Genomic DNA, 23,220 nt, shown 5'->3' with positions numbered 1-23,220 from the left:
ACATCTAGCGCGACTTCAAGTATAGACTCGCGCGCGAGAACGCAACTCATGCTAGACCGCCAGGAGGTCTACTCGCGAACATTGAAAACCGAATTTTCGTTCGAGGGAGATTTGGCAAAGTTACCTTTACAGTGAGTGTTGCCGCACATTCGCTGCGAAAATTGGCTATGTCAGTCACCTAAGAGCGCACCGGAGACGTTCTCAGCGGTAGAACGCAGTCGCTGTGGATGAAAAATGTGTCAATAAAACTCTGAACTGATATCAATTATTGACACATTTTTTATGGGTTACGGGGAATGGAATCATAGAACATATGCAACGAGTACATATGAACTGATGACGTAAGCTCGTATTACCCCATGTTCATACCTTGCAGTTACCAAGAAATATTCAGTTAGCGCCTTTAAAACTGACTACGTTAAACTAAAATATGACGAATCCATAAGGGTTCCGTTTTTTGCCATTTGGCTACGGAACCCTAACAAGTAATTTAGTAAATAACGTAACAAATAACTCAAAATGGAAAACCTCCATCTTTGTGATTCAAATGAAAGATTCAGGCAATATACTAAACTACAAACTTTAGTAGTTGGCAACAAACTGACATACATATTTCAACGAGGACCACAAGAACAACGCTTTTAAATGAATGGCGACAGTTATATGCCAATATTTCACAGCTGAAACTAGATATAGCAATAGTTTTAATACTTTTAACTTTTTTAGGGTTCCGTACCTCAAAAGGCAAAAACGGAACCCTTATAGCATCACTCGTGCGTCTGTCTGTCTGTCCGACCACTTTGTGTAGAATCTACAAATAGTTTTCACCAATCTTCCTCCTTTGTGTACATTATGTACCTTTGTGTACTTTGGGTGAGACTTGAACTCACGGCCTCTGGAAACACGGACTCAAGTCTCACACAAGACAGTAATCTTTCCACTTTTAAATTTATTCTAAGCTTAATATATATATAAATAAGCTTAATAAAAAAAAAATTTTTGACGATTGAGTCCATATAGTGTTAGTTACAAACTTACAACTAGACTTAAATTACTATGTTAGTACCTAAACTAAGATGTTGGGAGGTCCAGTGCCTAACTAGTGCACTATCCCATCTCCCTGCCACTACGGCCAGGCCCCTATTTCACCACGGCGACAGGTGCGACAATTCGACAAATGTCATTGTTGCTGACGGTTACCGCTTACCATCGGGCGGGCCGTATTCCTGTTTGCCACCACCATTGTATTATTTAAAAAAAACTTTATTATATCGGCAAAAAACAGGTATTTCTCTTTCGAAGTTTATGATGATGATGATGATGATGACAATTGTCACACGATTTAATAGAACTTTCGGTAATTCTTGACACGAAATTAGTTCTGTGTCGGAATTTCGTGACAATTGTCATGTTTCTTGTGACAATTGTCATTAGCTTCGCAAAATAAGTACTTATTTATTGCGATATAATGGAGTTTTTTTATTATTAATATGTTGGTGGCAAACAAGCACACCGCCCGTCCGCTGGTAAGCGGTTACCGTAGCCCATGGATGCCTGTGACGTCAGCAACAGTGACATTTGTCGAATTATCGCACCTGTCGCCGTGGTAAAATAGGGGCCAGGAGACTGGCGGCTGTCGCGCACCCTGCGGAGCGTCGCGGCGCAGCGCAACTGTCGTTTCATCGACATAACTTTATAATTGATCCGTTTCCGATTGTCCCGACAAACACTGACAGGGGACAAATGACAAAGCGTTTCCAACTGATTTGAAATACATTAAATTTGTTGGTGCTTAATGGTTATACCTTTTACGTGGTAAAATATTGACAGAATATCAATTTATAATATTATAACGCATTTGCTTGTCAAGAAATGTGTTCGATTTTAATCTAAAACCTATTTGTCACGTTGAATGAAGATATTTAATCTATTTAACGATTTGATTTATGGGCGTAAGAAAAGTATGTGTTTTTTTACGTTTTGACGTGAAGAAAATTAATATGGGTCTATCACAGAATTCACAGACTAGGTAATAAGTACAGACATCAATCACATTATGACGCGTTTACAAAAAACGCGTAGGTAGTTTCAAGTGTTACCATACAATTTTACTTCTTAAATAAGTATACGTCGCAAGCAGCACTAGTGATTTGCATTATAGGTATATGCAAACATTTTTTTTTATGATATTTTAAACTAGCGACCCGCCCCGGCTGCACACGGGTTAACAAATTATACATAAACCTTCCTCTTGAATCACTCTATCTATTAAAAAAAACCGCATCAAAATCCGTTACGTAGTTTAGTTTTAAAGATCTAAGCATACAGTCATATGGACAGACAGCGGGAAGCGACTTTGTTTTATACTATGTAGTGATTTACCTGAGTATCTACAGGGAGGCTAGCGTCGGTGACAATCGTTGATTAGAAATTTTCACGAGACTTTTTGTATAGTATCTGTCAACCTGGTACATTTTATCTTTTCGTTTGGCGTTTATCGATGTACGATTGTCATCTTGACTAGGCCCCCAGCCGGGCTAGCACATCATTGGCGCGACAGTATCTCGCGGCGACATAGACTACCCGTCTCTGTTTCATTAACATAGTTAGAAAAAGACGGGTAGTCTATCTCGCCGCGAGATACTGTCGCGCCAATCATCTGCTTGGCCTACAGGCATCTGTGGTAGCAAAACCACTCCAGGTGACCTGTCTTACGCTCCGTCTTGTAATCGACTTAAGAGCCCGTTAACGATTTTAGAGCCAAAATTTAAAATTGATAGATTTAGTCGTTGAAATTGTACACCTTTTGCTATGTAATATCTAAATAACAAGTATTGGTCTCAATTAGCACGTCTTCTCATCTTGCCTTTTAATAATGAGGTCCCGAGCGTGCGTCACCAGCAATCTATAACGGGAAGGGGCAGTTTTTAAAAATTCATCATAAAATTATAGTGACAAATTATACACAATGATGTATAAGAACAGTTTTAGGAAATGCTGTAAATAGATTGTTTAAGTATCAAAATTACGTTGAAATTAAGTTGAATTTCACGAAAAATTGTCACTTGTAAAAGTAATTTCTGGTGAAAATTGATTTCGTCTAACTTTCATTTACTCTTGTTCAATATCATATAACAAAAATGTAGTCTATTAAAGTTGGAGTACAGGATATGTGTAATACAAAATTACCATTTTTAGCAGTCCAAACTTTACGAAATTTACAAATAAGATCGACAAAATCAGTGCTTTACGCGTGATTACCTAAACGTCCATCAGAAAAAAAAATCATTACTCAAAAACATCATACAATTTAGCGAGTCTGTTTTCAATAAAATGATCTGTAAAAGTGCAAGATAAGACGTGCTAATATATACCAGTAATTGTTATTTCTATTAAGTAAGAAAAGGTGTACAATTTCATCGACTAAATCTATCAATTTTACATTTTTGCGACTAAAATCATTACCGGCCTCTTAAGTTGACCTCTAATTCTAATTAATTAAATTGAAGATACGCCGTTTTAATAGTAAGTTTTATTTTTATTTTCGGTACATATTATGAGGATACAGAACCCTCCATTATGTATGCGCCGACACGTTTGTTTATAAAGTCAAATTGTAATTTTTGCGCCAGTCAAATAGTGTATTATTAAGTTAATGTTGTTTTTATTAATAAAATTAGTGCTTATTAGATTCACAGAATTTCAGAATTTAAAATTGGTTCGCAAAAAAGTTGATTAAATAAAAGGCTAGCATTAGCATTTTTATTAATATATTTTCGGCTACCCTCGGTTGACCCTCGTTTACTTTTTATTATTTTGTGACGGTAGCAAACAAGCGTTTGGCCTCATAGAAAAATAAGTGATATAATATAACAAGGAATAAGGGAGTCCGCTAGGTGGCGCGGTTTGCAGTTTGCACGGAGCGGATGAGCGGGTTCTAACTAGAGATGCCACGAATATTCGGCAACTATTCGGTATTCGGCCTATTCGGCCACTTTGCCGAATATTCGGTATTCGGCCGAATGTTGCTTACTATTCGGTCGAATACCGAATACCTAACTAAAGAGATAAATTACACAATAATAATTACCGCAAACCACTATATTTAATGTTTTTAATGTTTTCTTTAAAAGTTGTTAAATACGAAGACTGTTTTTTGAGCATTTTTTGGTTACTAACAATTTTATTTTTATCGTAGGTTCGATTTTATTGACTCTCGACTACATTAATTAGTTCTTAGCAACCAAAATGAAATCTTAGCAAATGTTGTGCTTTGTTGGCGAACAGTTCTCATCATGAATGTGACTCAAAATGTACAAATGTTATGCCGAATATTCGGCGCTTCGGCCGAGAGAGGGGCCGAATATTCGGTATTCGGCCAAAACCACTATTCGGGGCATCTCTAGTTCTAACGAAAAATAGTAACGCTACTGGCGCGGGCGCGTGCGACGGATTTAACCCACGATATTTACTTACGCGTGCGCCCGCAGCTTGCACCCGCTTCAGCTAGCGGGTGCCATAAAGTGAACATGAGCGTTTTTTTCTTGTTGTCCCCTACACTCTATTTTTTTTCAAATTTGGGATGTTTTATGTTATCTCTACTCAGAATCACGAGCTCTTTCTATCCTAATAGGAGAAAAAAAGTAGAAAAGAGTAGAAATAACAAAAAAAAAACCCAAATTTGAAAAAAAAGTGTAGGGGACAACAAAAAAAAAAACGCCCACATAGATTTTTTCCGGACAATAAAACTTGTAAAGTGTAAAGAAAGGCGTTTTCTATCACCGGTAACACCGTGACAGTGCGTTTTCCATTGTCGAATTATGATTCAGTTTGAAAGTTGAATAGATTTTACCCCTGCGCGTACTTTACCGAAGGCTTTCGAGGGGAAAATTAATTTGACCCAAATAGAAATTGTTTATAGCAGGGCTGCCAGATCGTAGAATTGGATACGAAATTCGTATAATGGATTTTTTTTCGTATCTATTACGTATAGGTGGTCAAACGGTATAATTGCATACGAAAAAAATCACCGATGTCAAACTACTGACAATGCTTCAAAAAACAGTGTGTCAATACTGTTATACAATTTAACGTCAGGTACGTCAACGTCAGCGGCTCAGCGCTATAATTACGAAAATCGAAGATCTCAAATTGCGGGCGTCCCTCCCTGTCACTCTTATTACGCCTTCAATGGAGTAAAAGAGAAAGACCCACGCAATTTGCGAATTTTGGTCTTCGCGGTAAGACCCCAGTTTTTCAAAATATCGATTTAATATTATACTTTTTTTTTTAATTGTGTTCTCGTATAATGCAATCGAATTTCGTATAATTGCAGGCACTGGATCGTATAATCAAAAATTATGTACTGGAAGCCCTGGATAGTTTCGTATTACAGGGTACAATTTTTAGCATGATGTAAAAAGGAGTACCACATCGACATCATCACTACATAGTATAAAACAAAATCGCTTCCCTGTGTGTCTATCTGTATGTATGCTTAGATCTTTAAAACTACGCAACGGATTTTGATGCGGTTTTTTTAATAGATAGAGTGATTCAAGAGAAAGGTTTATGTATAATTTGTTAACCCGTGCGAAGCCGGGGCGGGTCGCTAGTTTATAATAAATGATAAAATTAGACGTTTATCCTCCAAATTTTCCAAGACAAACGCAACTTTGATTTATACAAAATAAAAATTCGAAATACAATGGAATTTCCTCTGGGCGGCTGAGGCTGTGAAAATGGACTTATCAAAGTTAATTATTTTCTTAAATGGTTTTATTTGACTAATTGGAGGAAGATAATACTTATTTTAGAAATTTTAGATTTGAGAACATCAGTAAATAGGAACTCGGAAGTCTCGGAACATTATGTAGGTACCTTAAAATTGACAAATTGAAGATTCGACTTACGATTCGACTTTTAGGTAATATTAGTTTAGAATAGTTCCCTGTGGCCCAGCGCGCCTTAGTTGTCTGACAATATGGCCGTCAATTTCTAGTTTACCGCACTTTGTTTTTTCTCAACTTGAACGTTTTGCACATTCTATACTCGGTTATTGAAGCGGTGATATTCGTTTCCGCTTATCAAATCAAATCAAATATCTTTATTTTGCATAAAATATGGTACAAAAGATGGATTTAAATTTACTAATTACTGGATCTCATCAGAAAATGTGTTGAAAACGTGAAAGTCAAAATCTGTGTTCAGTGTAACATGTGTACAATTCACTTATTTAGCACCATAATAGTGCTTACCTACCTACATATATTTTTTCTACTCCCGTACTTTTATTAGTCATTTAAAGGGTCGTGCACACACCTTTAAACCCCTATCTTATAGTTTTTAAGACAACTCTTTAGTCTATTCCCCAAAAAAGAATTTCTGCATACACGCAGTATCTTTTTGGCGATTTTACGATACTTCGTGTAATGACCACTCAAAAAATATTGAATGAAATACAGTGTTGCCAACCTTATTTTAAATGTCATCTCTAACAAATAAGTGATCCATAAACATGTTTTTTTTTATTTCATTCATTCATTCATTCTTTTCCCACCAGTACCCTAAATTTTTGCTACTTCTTGAATTAAAAATATTTGTTAAATTTACAATTTTATTTCAAAGTAAGTGCTTGGTCGTAGAAAAAGTATTGTATGCAACGTTGTTTAACTGAGTCAAAAAATACTCGTGGCGTCTTTATTAACAATTTTCGGCTTCGCCTCAAATTGTTACTCACGCCACTCGCCTTTTTTGACCTCTCTTAAACAACGGTTGCATAAAATACTATAAGCTGCAACCTGATAATACACGCAATATATTACTCAATACAACCAAGTTTGTCGTACCCTTCCGTAACTCTTTTCAGTTTTTACCGTAAAATTATGCAAGAGCCGGTAAAAGGAGAAAACCGTAAAAATGTACTTGCAGTTTTATGTTTCTGCAACATTGGGATGCAAGTACGGGTTCCTTTTTAAGTATGTAATTTTTTTTATAGTTGTCAAAGCAGCATAAATAGTGACAATAAAACAAATAGGTTAAATACAAGGGCCATATAACTATTTGCGATACACATCAGGCGAATTCGCGTGAATTTAAATAATACTATTAAAAAAAAAACTTTATTGCCACACCTTACAAAACAAACTATAAAATTATTCAGAGCAACGTAACCATGGCAACGAGTGATCATAAAAGTTTTCTCACCCATGTTAGTGTTAGGTTTATTGGTATTACGTTTAAAAACCGGCCAAGTGCGAGTCGGACTCGCGCACGGAGGGTTCCGCACCATCAACAAAAAATAGAGCAACACAAGTAGGGTTTGAAATCCGGATATCCGGATATCCGAAATATCCGGATATCCGTCAAATCTAAGATCCGGATCCAACGTCTCATAGGATCCGGATATTTCGGATCTCACGGATCCGTTAAATATTGCATTGGTCGCGTTATTGGTACGCGATAAAGTCATAAAATAAATACAAATATTGCTTAAACTAAACAGTAGTAACAGTAACAGTATTAAAACGAGCTACCTGCATGCCTCCTAACTGGAATAAGGGTAAATATTTGTATGTTTTAAAGTAATTGTTATCAGGTTTTCGCTCAGTCGCCTTTGGGTCGTCTACCTGGAACATCATTAGTGCTTGTGCGTGTTGTTATTAGTGACTTTTTTGTGTTATCGTGTCGGTTCCCAGTCTTCTGTTAACATAAATAACATGTGCTTGATGTGGCTGCTGAGTAACTAACATTGATATTTTTTTCTCGTTATTAAGAAGCTGTAGCCCAAATTTCTTAATTTCCCGAAACTTTTGTAGTAATTTTACATTATTTTGCAGTAATTAACTGGATTTATATATACCTATAATGGAAGATTGTTGTAATGGGGACTGAATCAATGAGTTAGATACTTTTTCTAAGCCATTTTACTCAGTCGAACGACTGAAGGTATAGCTATTTTACCAAGGTAAAGGAAGTACGTTTTTTTAATAGTATAAATTATATCACACCACACCGGTATAAAATAATAAAAGTACATAAATGTAACTTTTTCTCCATTTTCTATTTTGTGAGCTTATAATGGCTAATTTAAGAAAAAACGCCGAAGTTAAAGCGATGTTTTTAGGCACCTTTAGAATTAATTCTTCTGTTCAGATATATAGAAATAAATTTGCTTTAATTACTTCATTTTTGGCGTTTTCGGTTACAAATCGACTACGGCCTCCTAAAAAAAATGCATAATATTATTAATAGGAATACCTAATTAAGACTACACTGAATATCTTATTATACATATTTATATCGTTTTGAGACAATAATAATTATTATTAATAATTGTAATTAACTAAAACTGAACATTTTACATTTTACTGGCTGTTCCTTGTATGTAAGTTGTAAATTTCGTCACCTTTCTTGATACAGATCCGTATTATCCGAATTATCCGGATATCCGGATCCCTCAAATTTTAATATCCGAAATATCCGGATCCGAAAAATTGACGGATCTTGCAAACCCTAAACACAAGCAAAAAAACGGTCACCCATCCAAGTACTGACCCCGCCCGACGTTGCTTAACTTAACTTCGGTCAAAAATCACGTTTTTTTGTATGGGAGCCCCACTTAAATCTTTATTTTATTCTGTTTTTAGTATGTGTTGTTATAGCGGCAACAGAAATACATCATCTGTGAAAATTTCAACTGTCTAGCTATCACGGTTCGTGAGATACAGCCTGGTGACAGACGAACGGACGGACGGACGGACGGACAGCGGAGTCTTAGTAATAGGGTCCCGTACCCTTTGGGTACGTCCCCTTTGGGTACGGAACCCTAAGAAACAAATAATTGCGTCGAGCAAATTCAGAAAAAATCTCTATAATCTCTGAATAGGGTATTTGACTGTATTTAAAATAAATTATTTTATACCATACACGAAATAAAGCACCAGAAGATTTATAGAGAAACATTGAGATCATTAATTTTTAGACACAGTTTCTATTTTAAAACCCGTATAAAACTATGAAGAGTATTTTATTTGATTGTGACGTCACATGCTATAGTAGCAAAATCGTTTTGACACTTCGAAAAAAGAAACTGATTTGACTAGTAGTTAAGTATTATATAATCCTTATTCACTTGTTGTCTGCCTCAATCTTTCATCAACTGTTTTTCTTTAAGCTGTATCTATTACTGAGGTGTGCCAATAAATAGTATTCTAATTCTATCTATCTACCTTATTATTGAAATAAGTATATTAAATTGTCGCCCTCGATTCGCTAACAACCCTCAACTGTTTACGCTCTTTCCAAGAAACGATATAGCACTTTAAAACTTCATTGCTAAAGTAAGGCACTCACCGAAAAAAAGGATCAAACAGATCAAAACGATAAAATGTAAGAATTTCCTTCACAACTAAATACAGAAAATAAAAGGAAAAATATAGGCCAGAAAGCGTCGTGGCACTCAAATTATTAAATGTGAAAATATTTATGTTCTTGATAAGATTTCTCACACATACTTAACGATAGCAAACTTCAAAGGGATGTTTCACTAAATTTCTCTTTAATAATTTATGAGGGTACTTTTTCTTTTGTGAATATTTCGCTGGTTATCTAATAACGCTTCCTTTATATCTTTTTGTGATAAAAATGTAGATGGAACTGTCATTTTTGATATATCCACGTGAAATATTTATGAATACGATGATTTAATTCGTTCCGTGGCACAATAACACAAGTTTCATTTAAGTAGGTATGTGTTTATTTTCTTAAGATAATATTACAATTATGTGCAATGGCAGCTGAATGGCAACGTGCCTTTATCCTACAAAAGCGAGCTGTACGGATTATCTCGTTTGTTCCACCTCGTACCCCCGCACATAATTTATTCAAGATGAACAATATTCTTACACTGCCTTCTCAGTTCATTTATGATGTAGCAAAACACGTTAATGAAAATCTAGACACATTCCCGTGCAAAAAGACCACTCGCACAAGACAGGGATCGAAAAATCAACTCCGCACTGAACCTATTAGATTGACCAAGTCATCTAAAATCATGTCACATGTAGGACCTAAAGTATACAACAAGCTCCCAGCGGAAATAAATAATGCGGGTAGTACACAAATATTTTTAAAAAAATTAAGAAAATGGCTATTGGACTACTCTTTTTACGATGTTAAAGATTTTTTTGACCTACCGAATAATTTGTAAATGTAATTTATGAATAATAATGTAATGTATCTAATTTCATTGAATAACTGACATTGTAATTGTACCTATCCTGATATCTTAATTAAGCTGATTATTTAATTAATTTGAATATTATATAACAACGGAACCTAATACCTAAATAAATTGACATGTAATATTTAAAATATTATAAATAAATGACTATGACTATGTCTATGACTAAAAGCATGACAGCAACACTCCGTCGACTTTAAAGGGTGGTTTATGCACAATGAAGTATTCAATGTTTATTTTAATAGTTCAATATTTACTTAAAGAGTTCGCTAAACATACTTTTAAGTATACAAATACCAAGACCATTCCACAAAAAAATAAAACATGAAATTTTGCGAAAGTGGCGCCATCTAGCGAGGGTTAAGCTTTGAGTAACCTAGTCGAACCACCTTAACAAAGAATATGTATATTTTGCACATTTTAATTTTGTACAGCCTTCCTGTTGGTGAAATATGTCTTAGCTTTATAGATATAATAATAAATGTCTTTTAAAAATGTCCACGGCAATATACTTTGCTTTTGACTTACTAAAAATGCCTGTGTTTTATAATAATATACACAGTTTTTCTGAGTAGAAAGTAGAAACAGGATACATTTTCCCTGATTTGAAAAAAAAATACTTATTTTACTTGTGCAACTTTAGGTAAAATTAGCCAGATCTCTTGGCAAATAATTGGACGGTGGGTTTTAAGTAGCAAGTCGCTAAAACTACGTCTAGTTTAGGTATTAAAATACAACAAATAAAATGAGTCTATTATTTTGTCAAATGCCCAGACGCCCAGAGTGTCCTAAGAGAAAGATTTAATTTAATGGATTATTTACCTACTTATTATTTATATCTTTGCTGAGCATTTTCTATAATATTACTCAGTTGCTAAATATTAATATTATAATATTTATAATTATTTTATTCTGTCTAACAGCCACGACAAAGTCAAACATGAAATACTGTCCCACTGCCCTTTGCGAGACCCAGTGACGTAGTTTACAATTTGACCTACATATTTTGCTGTATTATTTTACTCGAAATTCACGTGGTTTTTCATATATTTACACGTGAAACTAATAACTATATTATGTATATTTAAACTATTTATTCCTTTCAAAACAATTTCAATAAATAGTTTCTGTAAAAAATTGACAGCCGTAAATAATTATTAAGATAGGTGTGGTTAGCTTACATTTTTCAAATGTAATGTTTTATTGTTAAAATACATTTTTGTGCTAATTTTAGCTGATAATAATATAATTATTTTCAACAAAAAGAGAGTCACTGATACTGGCTATTATTTCACAAACTATTAGATACTTTAGTATTAGTTAAGTAATATTACTAGTATTTATTTGAAACACGTTGCAAAATATAGATATCCATTATTTAAATACTTGTATTATTAATTAATAATTATGCGATCAACGTGTATAAACAAAACACCGATAAAACAAATTAATCTAGATTAACACGTCCCTGATAAAATCTCATTATTAACGCCGAAATTAATTCACTTAATTAACACGCTTCCAAAATAACTTTGATGTAAAACCTCATAAATAACGCTCCATTTAACCGTCCCATGTAATATATTCACTTTAAACCCAATAATAATGTTTACAACAGCATCCCCACGGAAAACACTTTCCCAAATGGATATGTTGTTGTCATAAAGCATACTCTACATATCGCGGGACCTATCATATATTTCCCCAAACTATAATGCCGTACGGCTTACGCACGGAAGCGATCATAGTAGGATGGTACTTACGTAGGTCACTGGTCACTTTTCACTGAACACTGCACTTCACTGGTCACTCATATCGGCACTGGCGTGGCAGCGGGACGCGCGTCCGCGTCGGGCGACGGCGCGAAAACTACTAACGTACGGGATGGCTGGGTTGCTGGGGTGACGGGGAGATTTCCCTGGAATTTTCGGGAGAGATTTTAGGGAAAATTTACTTGGATTCAGAGAAAATTTTGAACGAAGTACAGAGACACACACGCGCAAGATATTGTAGGAAATTGAGGACGCAACTGAGTCTCAACAGGCATATTTCATGGATATTTTTAAGTAACCTCAAAAGTTTACAAAAGATAAATTAGGCCAAAATACTACATACTAGTTTATAATCATTTCTTTGATAACTGAGCATCAATACCATGTATTAGAACAAATTAAATTATTTTTTAGAAAATATTTTTATTTGTTTTTATACTTAGAAATATATTTATTTTAAAACAATATACATAAAAATTAAATTAACGCTAACATTAATATGATCAAATTATATCAAGTAGACACACTACTATATAAATTAAATAAACTTTAAATAAATGTCATATACTAAGAAAAAGTGACCAAGGCCTCCAGTGCCCCAGGCTGGGCACTGGAGGCCTTGGTCACTTTTTCTTAGTACATATATGACATTTATTTAAAGTTTAATCAATACCATGATTCAACAATACTAAATTAAGTTACAAGATATATTTAATTTACCCGTCGTTTCAGCACATCATTCATAAACATCTTTAAATCAATCCGCCAACTTGAAATTTTGAACAAACGCCTTATAAACACGTATTATGTTATCTTCGGAGGGTAACTACGTTTTGTGATATTAATTTTGATGCTCACAATTTTTTTTTTTCGAAAAATAACGGGTTTAAAATAAAAATGTTTTTAAAGAAATATCATCATTGCGATTGTTCTGTCTGACAAGTAGTAGTACTCGTACGTAATTTCGACAAGAGAAAACTAGGTACTTACTTATTGGTATCCTACACTGTAGGATACCAATAAGTACCTAGTTTTCTAGTGTGGAGCGTAGAGTTGAACTTGAAAAAATTAGACATCCTTTTAGAGGGGTTCCATTGCTATATTCAAGAATTTTGGATTTCGCTCCACCCTATCCTACAGTTGTTTTCAAATTATATTTTTTCAATCAGGACAACAGCTTTTATAAGGCCAAATAAGAATAAATTTTACAACTATCTTATGATAACGAAAGATAACATTTATCTCTGTTATTTTCTCTAAATTTCTCAACTGTTAAGGTCTCTCAAACATTTTCGGGTAATCTCCCACGTCCGTTCCAGATCTCCCTATTATCGGGTAATCTCCCTCGGGCCGCATCCCCGCCCGCGCGAGTGACGGGAGCGGACGCCTGCGCGCCGCGGGCACGAAGTGCGCCATCGAACGGACGTGCCGACTCCGAACTTTTATAACTTTAACTTTGTTTCCAATTCAGGAGTGGAAAAAATGTGTCATTATGTTAGATACAGTAAATTAAGAGGAAAAACCGGTCAAGTGCGAGTCGGACTCGCGTTCCAAGGGTTTCGTACATTACCCAATATTTAATAATGTATTTTTTTATGTAGAACGTAAATGAAATGTCTTAAAACTGCACATTTCTAATAGTTTTTCCTGTCAATTCCTGTTCATGTAAAGAACTATTTTGTGTATTTTTGTTGAGGAGGTTTACTAAGTTCTGCCCGCGGCTTTAGCTACGTAGAAATTGTTTTTAAAGGGATGTTACGTATATGTTCATGACGCTACGTCTGACTTACGCATCGTAGTTTTTTTTTTGATGCGGGTTTTTTACGTGAAAGCGAGTTTCCCAGCAATGTTTGATAAAAATCGATCCAGCAGTTCGAATAGTATCAGCTCTTTGTCCTCACCCCGTGCAACATTTTAGCAACAAAAGTTTGCAAATCACAGCATTAACACTAAAAAGTGCTACATTTTGTCTCCGATCATTAGCAACATTGTAAGCAGCCAGATACGCGATTCTACTTTGTATTTTACTGTTTCAGTTATAGATCACCTCTTGTAGATACCGGATTATGGATCGAATAAGACTCGCCTGAGCAAAACTCCATTCCAGATAGAATTAGACAGAAGAAAAAGTGGTTCTTTATAAGTGAAGCAATTTTTATGACAGAGCATGTCAATATTGTCAATGAATATGATGCAGTGTCAATAAGGATGCTGCAACGTCTTTTTGGGAGTCTAAAGTTGCAAGCATCTATTGGCTATGAAGTCTGTTTACCATCAGGCTTACGGTCCAAGCTTGTTGTTTCTTAAAACCTTGTAACTTGTAATACAAGTGGATGTCACTTTTTGACAGCTTTTGTTAGAAAGGGACTTCCACTTGTATTACAAGTTACAAGCTTTTGAGAAACGGGCCCCAGTTGCATTTACAATGTATTCATCTGGGACTTTCCTGCAAATTAGGTATACCACGAGCCGCACTTTATTCAAATGGGTTTTTCAACCCAGTCAGCTGTGATCGCAAACCTTTTCGACGCCGTGTCAAACACATAAGCTGTCACGCTGACGCCACGTCACCGAAGTGTCAAAACTGAAATTGAACTTTATGCATATGCACGTAGGTCTATGTTGCTCTGTGACATGTGACCGATTAATCGGTCTTTGGCGTTGAACCTACGGTGCGGATATATCGGTCGTTGGCGTCCAAAAAGTTAAGCATAAGCGACAATCGTTTTAAACGCTCTATCTAACTCAAGTATAAGTGATCCGTGGTAAGTACCTCTCACAATAACTTCGTACAAAGAAGGTCACAACGAAATGTGTCATCCCCAAAAAGGTACCACGGGGCTTCAGACATTATAACGATGCTCCAATGTTTTAAATAGCAAGCAAACTTGAAACTTAACCATTTATCCCACTTTTGGAGGAGGAGGTTCTCAACTAGTCAGGCTGTTCCTGACTAGTATCTGATGGTAAATCTTTGCTTATTTCTTGGGTGCGAGTGCATTTATAGACCTACCGCGAAATTTACCTATTTTATATTACCTTTATTTACCGACGTTTCGACATAGGTTTCACTGGTCGTAGTCGCGGCTAACTGATGTCCCAGCAAAATGTCAAAACAGAGATTTGTGCAACTACCCGACAAAAAGTACGTAGTACTAGTCGCCGGGTAGTTTATAAATATATACTTTTTATCAGATCCCATTGTCATGGTTCTTAAGCCCTTGCTACACGGTCGCCGACAAGCCTTCTAACCGTCTGACCTTGGTTAGTTTTGGTCAAATTTCGTTGGAAACAACTGTCTACACGGTCCGGGACGGACCAAGGCCACGCGGTCTGAAGGCTTGTCGGCGACCGTGTAGCAAGGGCTAGGTCCTTTGCGTCCAAATGATTGAATAAAATATTTGAAAAATACAACGCTTCCCACATAATGTTTGACGGGCGTATCAGTCTCATCACAAGTAAGGGTATTTTGGTATTTATCCTCAGGTGCGAGAAGAATTGGACTGAAATGAATATCAAATGTATACATATAATATCTTAAGTATCCCTTCTTCGTAAGAACGACACGAATGGTTTCAGCAGTAGTTTAGGCTCTTTCATCGTTTATCTACTCGATAAACTGCGATGAAAAGTTAACGTGCCTAAGCGGGGGATATGAGTTGTTAAATTTATTATCGCTCTTAAATGTAAGGCCTGAGTGGACGCTCGAGTTGGGCGTGCAGCGGGGCGGGGCGTGCGGCGTGCATGTTAAACAAATGCAAACGTATATGAGCGGCCTTAGTGCACGCTGCTCAAATTACTCCTGACCCCGACGCCACGCTGCACGCCCCACCGAACGCTCCGCTTCGAGCGTCTACTCAGGCCTTAGTGTTAAGTTTAAATGGTATTGGAGGTACCTAACTAAACTTATACGGATATTACAGACAAACACTTTTGATGAATTACATTTTATATTTGAGTGAATCAATTTTTTCTTATCACTCGTTGTCATGGTTACAGTCACCTGGGTTAGTCTGAAAACCTTTGTTTTATGGTATGTAAAATAACCAAACATAGATTTCGCCGCTATACTTACTCAACCTCGATTCTGCAACACTCGTTTGATGACAAAAACACCCGTATTCCGAATGAAAGAAAAGCGACATTTCCATCAAATGATTGTTGCAGATATGAGGCTGAGTAAGTATAGCGACGATTTTATGGCAGTTATCTATCTAATACCTTTAAACGAGCAATTCTTGTTTATTTATTTATTTATATATATATATATATATTTCGGGGATCTCGGAAACGGCTCTAACGATTTCGATGAAATTTGCTATATGGGGGTTTTCGGGGGCGAAAAATCGATCTAGCTAGGTCTTATCTCTGGGAAAACGCGCATTTTCGAGTTTTTATATGTTTTCCGAGCGAAGCTCGGTCACCCAGATATTAATTATTATAAGCTCTTTTTAGCATGGGTCATCTACAGAATATTTAGTAGAACGTAAAACATAAGCAAGTTAATTAATTTTGGGCATTAATTAATACTGCCCTTAGGTCGGGAAGTTTAAGTCGTATCAATAATACAGCCTATTTCTAGCTCATATCCACTAACTTTTGGGTTGACTTTGTTTAAAACACAAGCAGAGACAATAACTTGTTTACATTGGCCACTAATATTTGCTATCTGTGGTTGTTATTACGTTCGTATGTATTAATGTGACCTCTCGCTCCACCGCTTCTATTTGGGGCAAGCCGGTTCCGACCGCTACTAGCGATAACTAATAAATAAAATAAAAAACTAAGCATCATTTTGGAAAAGAGCTGATACTCTTTAAAATAATATTCTATTGGAAATAATGCATGTTTTATGAATTTTATGATTATAGTACAGTATTAGTACGCCACTTTTGGCAGAGCATGGTGAGACTACGAAACCTATGTAAGATCTATCATTGTACCTGTGTTTTCACTAATAAAGTATCTCTCTCTCTCTCTCTCTCTCTCTCTGAATCATTTTCTATAAAACATAGCTAAGAAAACTCGCTTAAACATATAACACGGTTAACAATTTAATTTAATTAGAAAGAATCTAGCAGGATAAGGAAGATGTGCCCCTCTGAGGAACATTGGAAAACAAGCGACCCGCCCCGGCTCCGCTCGACTTACACAAAACCGTAACTAATTATACACTTGAACCTTCCTCAAGAATCACTCTATTGATAGGTGAAAATCGCAAGAAAATCGGTTCAGTAGTTTTTGAGCTTGTCGCGAACACACATACATACAAACGGATAGACGTGCCCGGTGGAAGTCAATGCCAATTATCAGCTCAATATTACTAACTAGTAATTACTCGAATTTTCAGCCCCGTATCTTAAGCTGTCACAGAGATAACCAAGCATAAATCGGTACAGAAGCATTCGCTCGCACTCGGTAAATACGACAGATTTCAAGCAAATCTATAATTGCTCGGGTATAATCATAGAGAAAAAAATACATAGAGTGCTCACTCCATATTGGTACCAAAAATACTTTTATTTTCATAGTCGACATCTAGCGTCGACTAGCGGAATTATCAGCGCTGCTACTTGACAATAGATGTTGCTCCGACCCAAAAGTCTAATGCTCAATAATTTTCAGCTAATAATATAACCGGATTAGCCGGAACTCTATTTTCAACTTCTTCTGCTTTAATATTAGTTGTAAATTGTTATTCAATACAATTTTCTTGAGTCGCGAGACATCTAGTATTAAGTAGCGGTACTGATAATTCCGCTTCTCGATGCTAGGTGTCGACTACAAAAATAATAGTTTTTTTGGTACCAATACTGATATATGGAGTGAGCACTCTATTCTTAGGGTTCCGTACCCAAAGGGTAAAAACGGGACCCTATTACTAAGACTCCGCTGTCCGTCCGTCCGTCCTTCCGTCCGTCTGTCACCAGGCTGTATCTCACGAACCGTGATAGCTAGACAGTTGAAATTTTCACAGATGATGTATTTCTGTTGCCGCTATAACAACAAATACTAAAAACAGAATAAAATAAAGATTTAAGTGGGGCTCCCATACAACAAACGTGATTTTTGACCGAAGTTAAGCAACGTCGGGCGGGGTCAGTACTTGGATGGGTGACCGTTTTTTTGCTTGTTTTGCTCTATTTTTTGTTGATGGTGCGGAACCCTCCGTGCGCGAGTCCGACTCGCACTTGGCCGGTTTTTACTATATTTCTCTATGGCAGCCAGTCTCAAAGTGTGTTCCGCGGAACCCTAGGGTTCCGCGACACCCCTGTTCCGCAAGAATTTAGAATAATTAGGGTTCCGCAAGAATTTAGAATAATTTAGAATAATAAAATAAGCATAATTATTATGCTTATTAATAAAAAAATACACTTCTAAAAACTGTTGTTTTATTGTAGGGTTCCATCAAGTATTTCGCTTTCCAAAAGGGTTCCGTCAAAAAAAAAGATTGAGAACCGCTGCTCTATGGTATAATGGAGCGACGAGCCCTATAGTCGAAAAGACGTCGTTTCCTGAATCCCGATAGACTCATTAATATAACGCGGCATCATTGGCTCAATCAGCTGCGCTCGCTTGCCGATCTTATAGGGTGAATATAATTAACCTAAATCCTTTATTTACGTAGTTACTGTGCATTTGTTTTATAGATAGCTTTTAGTTAATTTTCTATAGAAGCAAAGAAAACACACTTCTCAGATTTAGGATAAACTCAATCTTGTACTTTTAGGTACACGGTCTAGTGGATGTGGGACCGAATTGCTTATTTGACAGGTATGAAAATTGCCGGTGTATGAAAATGTCATGCCACGAAAGTTCATATTTTCGTCGTGCGATGGCTTCGCTTTGTACTTCCCCCACTATGGACCACCAACTTCGCACTTAGCCTATTCACACTCTAAGTGTAACGCTACGGCTTACGTAGGCGGACAACGCGCGAACGCGGCGCGGCGCGGCGCGGCGACGGCGACGGCGCGGCGCGGCGCGTCGACGGCGCGGCGCGGCGAGGATGAAACAAACCGTTGATACGTATAGGTATGTCCTACTCGTACGTGATCGATTTAGACGTGAATGCCGCGCGGCGGCCGTGCGGCGTTCGCGCGTTGTTCGCCTACGTAAGACGTAGCGTAAGGCCTGAGTGGACGCTCGAAGCGGAGCGTTCGGCGGGGCGGGCGTGCAGCGTGGCGTCGGGCTCACAAGTTATTTGAGCAGCGTGCACTAAGGCCGCTTCTATACGTTTGCATATGTTTAACATGCACGCCGCACGCCCCGCCCCGCTGCACGCCCAACTCGAGCGTCCACTCAAGCCTTACACTAACTTGGCCGAAGCTTTTAAAATTAATGAATGTCGCTGTCGAATTTCTCCGGCCAGCCCCCCGCAGTCGACAAGTCGAACTGTCGAACTGCGCTGTCGACGCCGCCATGTCATACCGACTTCTTGTTGCTGCGAGTTTGCAATGGAATTCGGTCTGACTTATGCTTGTGGTGGCTCAAAATTAAATAATTATTATCCTACAAATATATAAATAAGACAAACTTCAAACTTCAACATTTATTCAGCAAATAGGCCACAAGGGCACTTTTACACGTCAACATTGAATTGTTGAATTGTTGAACAACATTGTTGAATTTACATACAATCAAAAAAAAAACATCAACAATTATAAAATACAACTGCAACTACCAAATCAAACTAACGTAATACAATTACTTAGAGATCTATAAGGTCTCTTTATGACGAATTACATAAAAAAAACTATAATAATAATATGAAAATAAAAACAAAACAGATACATGGAAAAAAATCTAAACTTATTTAGAGGTGTAAATGTCTCTAAGTGTCAGAACTAAAAGATAACATAGTTTATCAAATTATCCTTAGAGATGTATAGGGTCTCCAAGAGTCAGAATCCTGTATGATTAACACATTAATTAAGAGAAAAGAAACATACGAGTTTGGGACCGTGGGGGTATTTGGTATTTGTTCCTACATCAACATCACGCAAAAGCGACTGATTTTCACACACAGATAGTTTATAACCTGGATATTATTAATTTAGTCTTTTATTATCTAATACAGTCAGCAGCAGAAGTTTCTTAGCGGGCGAGGTGTCCAAAATTACCTTGACGCGCTCTTATTCTCTTAACAATAAAGTCGCGTCAAGATCATTTTGAACCCCTCGCCCGCTTGGCAACTATTGCTGCTGACTGTACTAGCGACCCACCCCGGCTTCACACGGGTAGTTCAACGAATTAACAGAAAACCTTTACAAATTATACACCAAAACCTTCCTTAAGAATCACTCTATTAATAGGTGAAAAGCGCATGAAAATCCGTACAGTAGTTTTTGAGTTTATCGCGAACATACAGACAGACAGACGCGGCAGGAGACTTTGTTTTATAATACCTACGTATTGATTGATTGATCAGCAAATTAAAACATTTTGGTCTTATTAAATATATTAAAAACGGGTCACTCACTTATTTTAAGTCGAAAAACGCTCGACATGTTTCACTTCGTACCGAGAAGTGACATCAGGAGCTTGCGTTTACGGTGACGGACCGGCGCAGACTGCGGGCCGCAGCTCTCCGCGCCCGATGACTCGGCGCAGGCGCCGGTGGCGGCAGGGGGGGCGAGAAACTACCCTCATTTATGGCATTATTATCAAACGATGGGTTGCACACAACACTCACTACGTCACTCGCTAATGGATCGTCCACGCATTTTGGTCTTACCCAATAACATATACTAATCTATGGTCTTACCCTCTCTGTCTGGGAACGTATCCCGCAGAACTCGATTTTAGCTTAGTAATGACGTCTCCCACATCTTTGCATTTTGATGCGACGTCGTAATAAGAGAATAGATGACATCTTGCATAAGTATCTCATTCGGTTTGGATTTAATTTCAAGTTCAATTCCACCCACTACCACGTCTACCGCACACAGCACACAAAAACAAACATTTAACAATTTTGAATATTTTTAAAACTAATATAAGCAATGGACCTTTCCAAAGGCCACATTTTACATAGGAGCAATCTATTATAATATAAATAATTATCATGTTATAACAAAATAAATATGTATGACATTGTCTAGCTCATAGAAGGTAGCATCCTAAGGTTATACTAGATTCATGATCTAGTAGGTATTTTAACTGGATAAGGCATGATGGGTGGGGGAAATGAGCGAACGGGATAGTCTTATGTATCTTTTAGTAGGAGTAGCAGCGAAAGCGCTATTATTGTTTGTCCTTATTACAGTCTCACTTTTTTTTTTATTCCCCAACATAAGTTAGTATGGGTTATGGTCAGGGCCGGATTAAGCATGTCGGGGCCCCTAGGCAGTGCAATGCTCGGGACCCCCTTACAGTCAATTCTACATACATAATATTCAGTTGTTCAGTACAAGGATGTAAGTTTGCGATTTTAATTTCAACCTTTAGGTGTCTGTTGGGCCGATCCGAACATGCTTGGCGATGTCTTTTTCGCTCTTATTGCGTGGACATAAAGCTTTTTTCTATTAGTTTTTGCCGATTCCTTTTTGCGTCAAGTGTGGGGAGAGCCCTTTTTTTTCTCAATAGGTAGTTAAATATTTTGCCAGGCTGAACAGCGATTGTCCGACCATAAGACCATACGCCGAGCCACATGATTAAAATCAACATAATAATATAGACTTTCCATGTTTAAATGACACTTCATTTACCAGTCAAGCTAGCATGTAGAGTACAGAGTCAACCTGAAAAGCAGCAAAAAACGCGAGCGCAGCGAGCGCGAAATTTTTTGTGAAATAATCGTGAAAGCGTGTTAAAAAGGCAGGGCCGGGCCTAAAAATCCGAAGTTCCCCAGTGAGGCGTGCTTTCATGCGAGGTCAAAGCCGTGTTTCAGGATAAGCTCAGCTAGAGCACAGACGCCAACCAATGTCATGTATTAAAAAGCGAGGCCGCAGGCCGAGCTTGGCGCAGCGAAGCCTAAGGCTAAGCTGAAGAAGAGGAAATTTGGAAGACAAACCAAAAATTGAGGTAAAAAGTGAGGCTGAAGATCGAGCTCAGCAATTACTGACAATTACTGACTTTCCATTGATGAGGTTTTAGGCCCTCGAGAGCCTGAAATTCGAGCTCGACATTACAGACTTTAAAAGCTATAAAATAACATAATTTAGGTTCATAATCATCTAATGTTTCTGTGTCTGAGAAACTGATATTGGACATTAGGTATGAGTAGGTACCATATTTTTTTAATGAATTTTGGCTATTTGGAACAAATATTTTTTTTACGAGCGCGGGGCCGTCGGGGCGAGGCGGGGCCCATAGGCAGTTGCCTACTCTGCCTTAGGGTTAATCCGGCCCTGGTTATGGTGGGCAACAAATAAATTTGACCAATCATAGTGTCGCATTGCCTTTGTTTTGTCCCTCACGGAGGCACTCGTATACCACTTCTATAGGATCCTACCTTCTATGTATGTGAATGTCAAGTCAGTCAGTCAGTACAATTTTCGAAAAAAAATGAAAGAGGTTTTAATTGCTAAATAGATACTTCTATTATTTTACAGGTTAAAGAGAAACAGGTTAAATAGAAAAGTAGCAAATTAACCTTCACAAATCCACATTTCAGCGCATAATAAACTGAAAGACCAATTCGAGTTTTATTTATTAGATCTCATATTGGAAACCATTTGGAAACAGATCTAATAACTAAAAGTAGAATTGGCCTGTAAGTATTAGTTGCCTTCAGGACATAATCGCAATGACACAACATGTTTCCATACCCCTACTTGTTTGAACATGCTCAAACTTTCCCACTTTCCGGCGCCGCTACGTGCTCTGTCATGTTCTCTTTTGATTCCAATTTCCAACTATAGTTAGACGAGTTAGACAAGTAAACGATATGAGTACACATACAAACACAAAATCGATAATAGTACGTACAGGATTCTCACTAACAAAACTGATGTTTAATTAAAATAATGCTTTTACAGTAATGAGTCAAACAAAAAACTGTGTTCACGTCTTTCCTGTAGACTTACACAAGAGTTAAGGGCTATAAAGGTTAATTTTCTTATTTAACCCTTAACCACGTGAAAAGGTCCTCCTTTTATTTAGAGAACTATGATAAAATCATTACTTACATGCCCACAAGCTGTTAACTATTGCCCACAGGAGAGAAAAATGTAAAGTTAGCGCGAACACACTAGTTTTCTC

At 37.1% G+C, this 23,220-nt stretch overlaps 1 protein-coding gene across 2 annotated transcripts in view; it reads right to left on the bottom strand.

The window, feature by feature from the left end:
* Positions 1-12,184, bottom strand: part of LOC134657451 (alpha-2 adrenergic receptor) — a 547,428-nt gene extending 535,244 nt beyond the window's left edge. Inside the window, exon 1 of one of the 2 annotated variants that reach the window (XM_063513009.1) lies at positions 12,007-12,184. The gene's annotated coding sequence lies outside the window, so the exon portion shown is untranslated. The remainder of the gene's footprint in view (positions 1-12,006) is intronic. The other variant, XM_063513010.1, reaches the window with a different exon arrangement.
* Between the last annotated feature and the right edge of the window lie 11,036 nt (positions 12,185-23,220).

Source organism: Cydia amplana, chromosome 20 (assembly GCF_948474715.1).
Source record: "Cydia amplana chromosome 20, ilCydAmpl1.1, whole genome shotgun sequence".
Taxonomy (NCBI): Eukaryota; Metazoa; Arthropoda; class Insecta; order Lepidoptera; family Tortricidae; genus Cydia; species Cydia amplana.
Note: the sequence above shows the minus strand (reverse complement) of the source record. Positions and strands in the feature narration are given on the sequence as shown.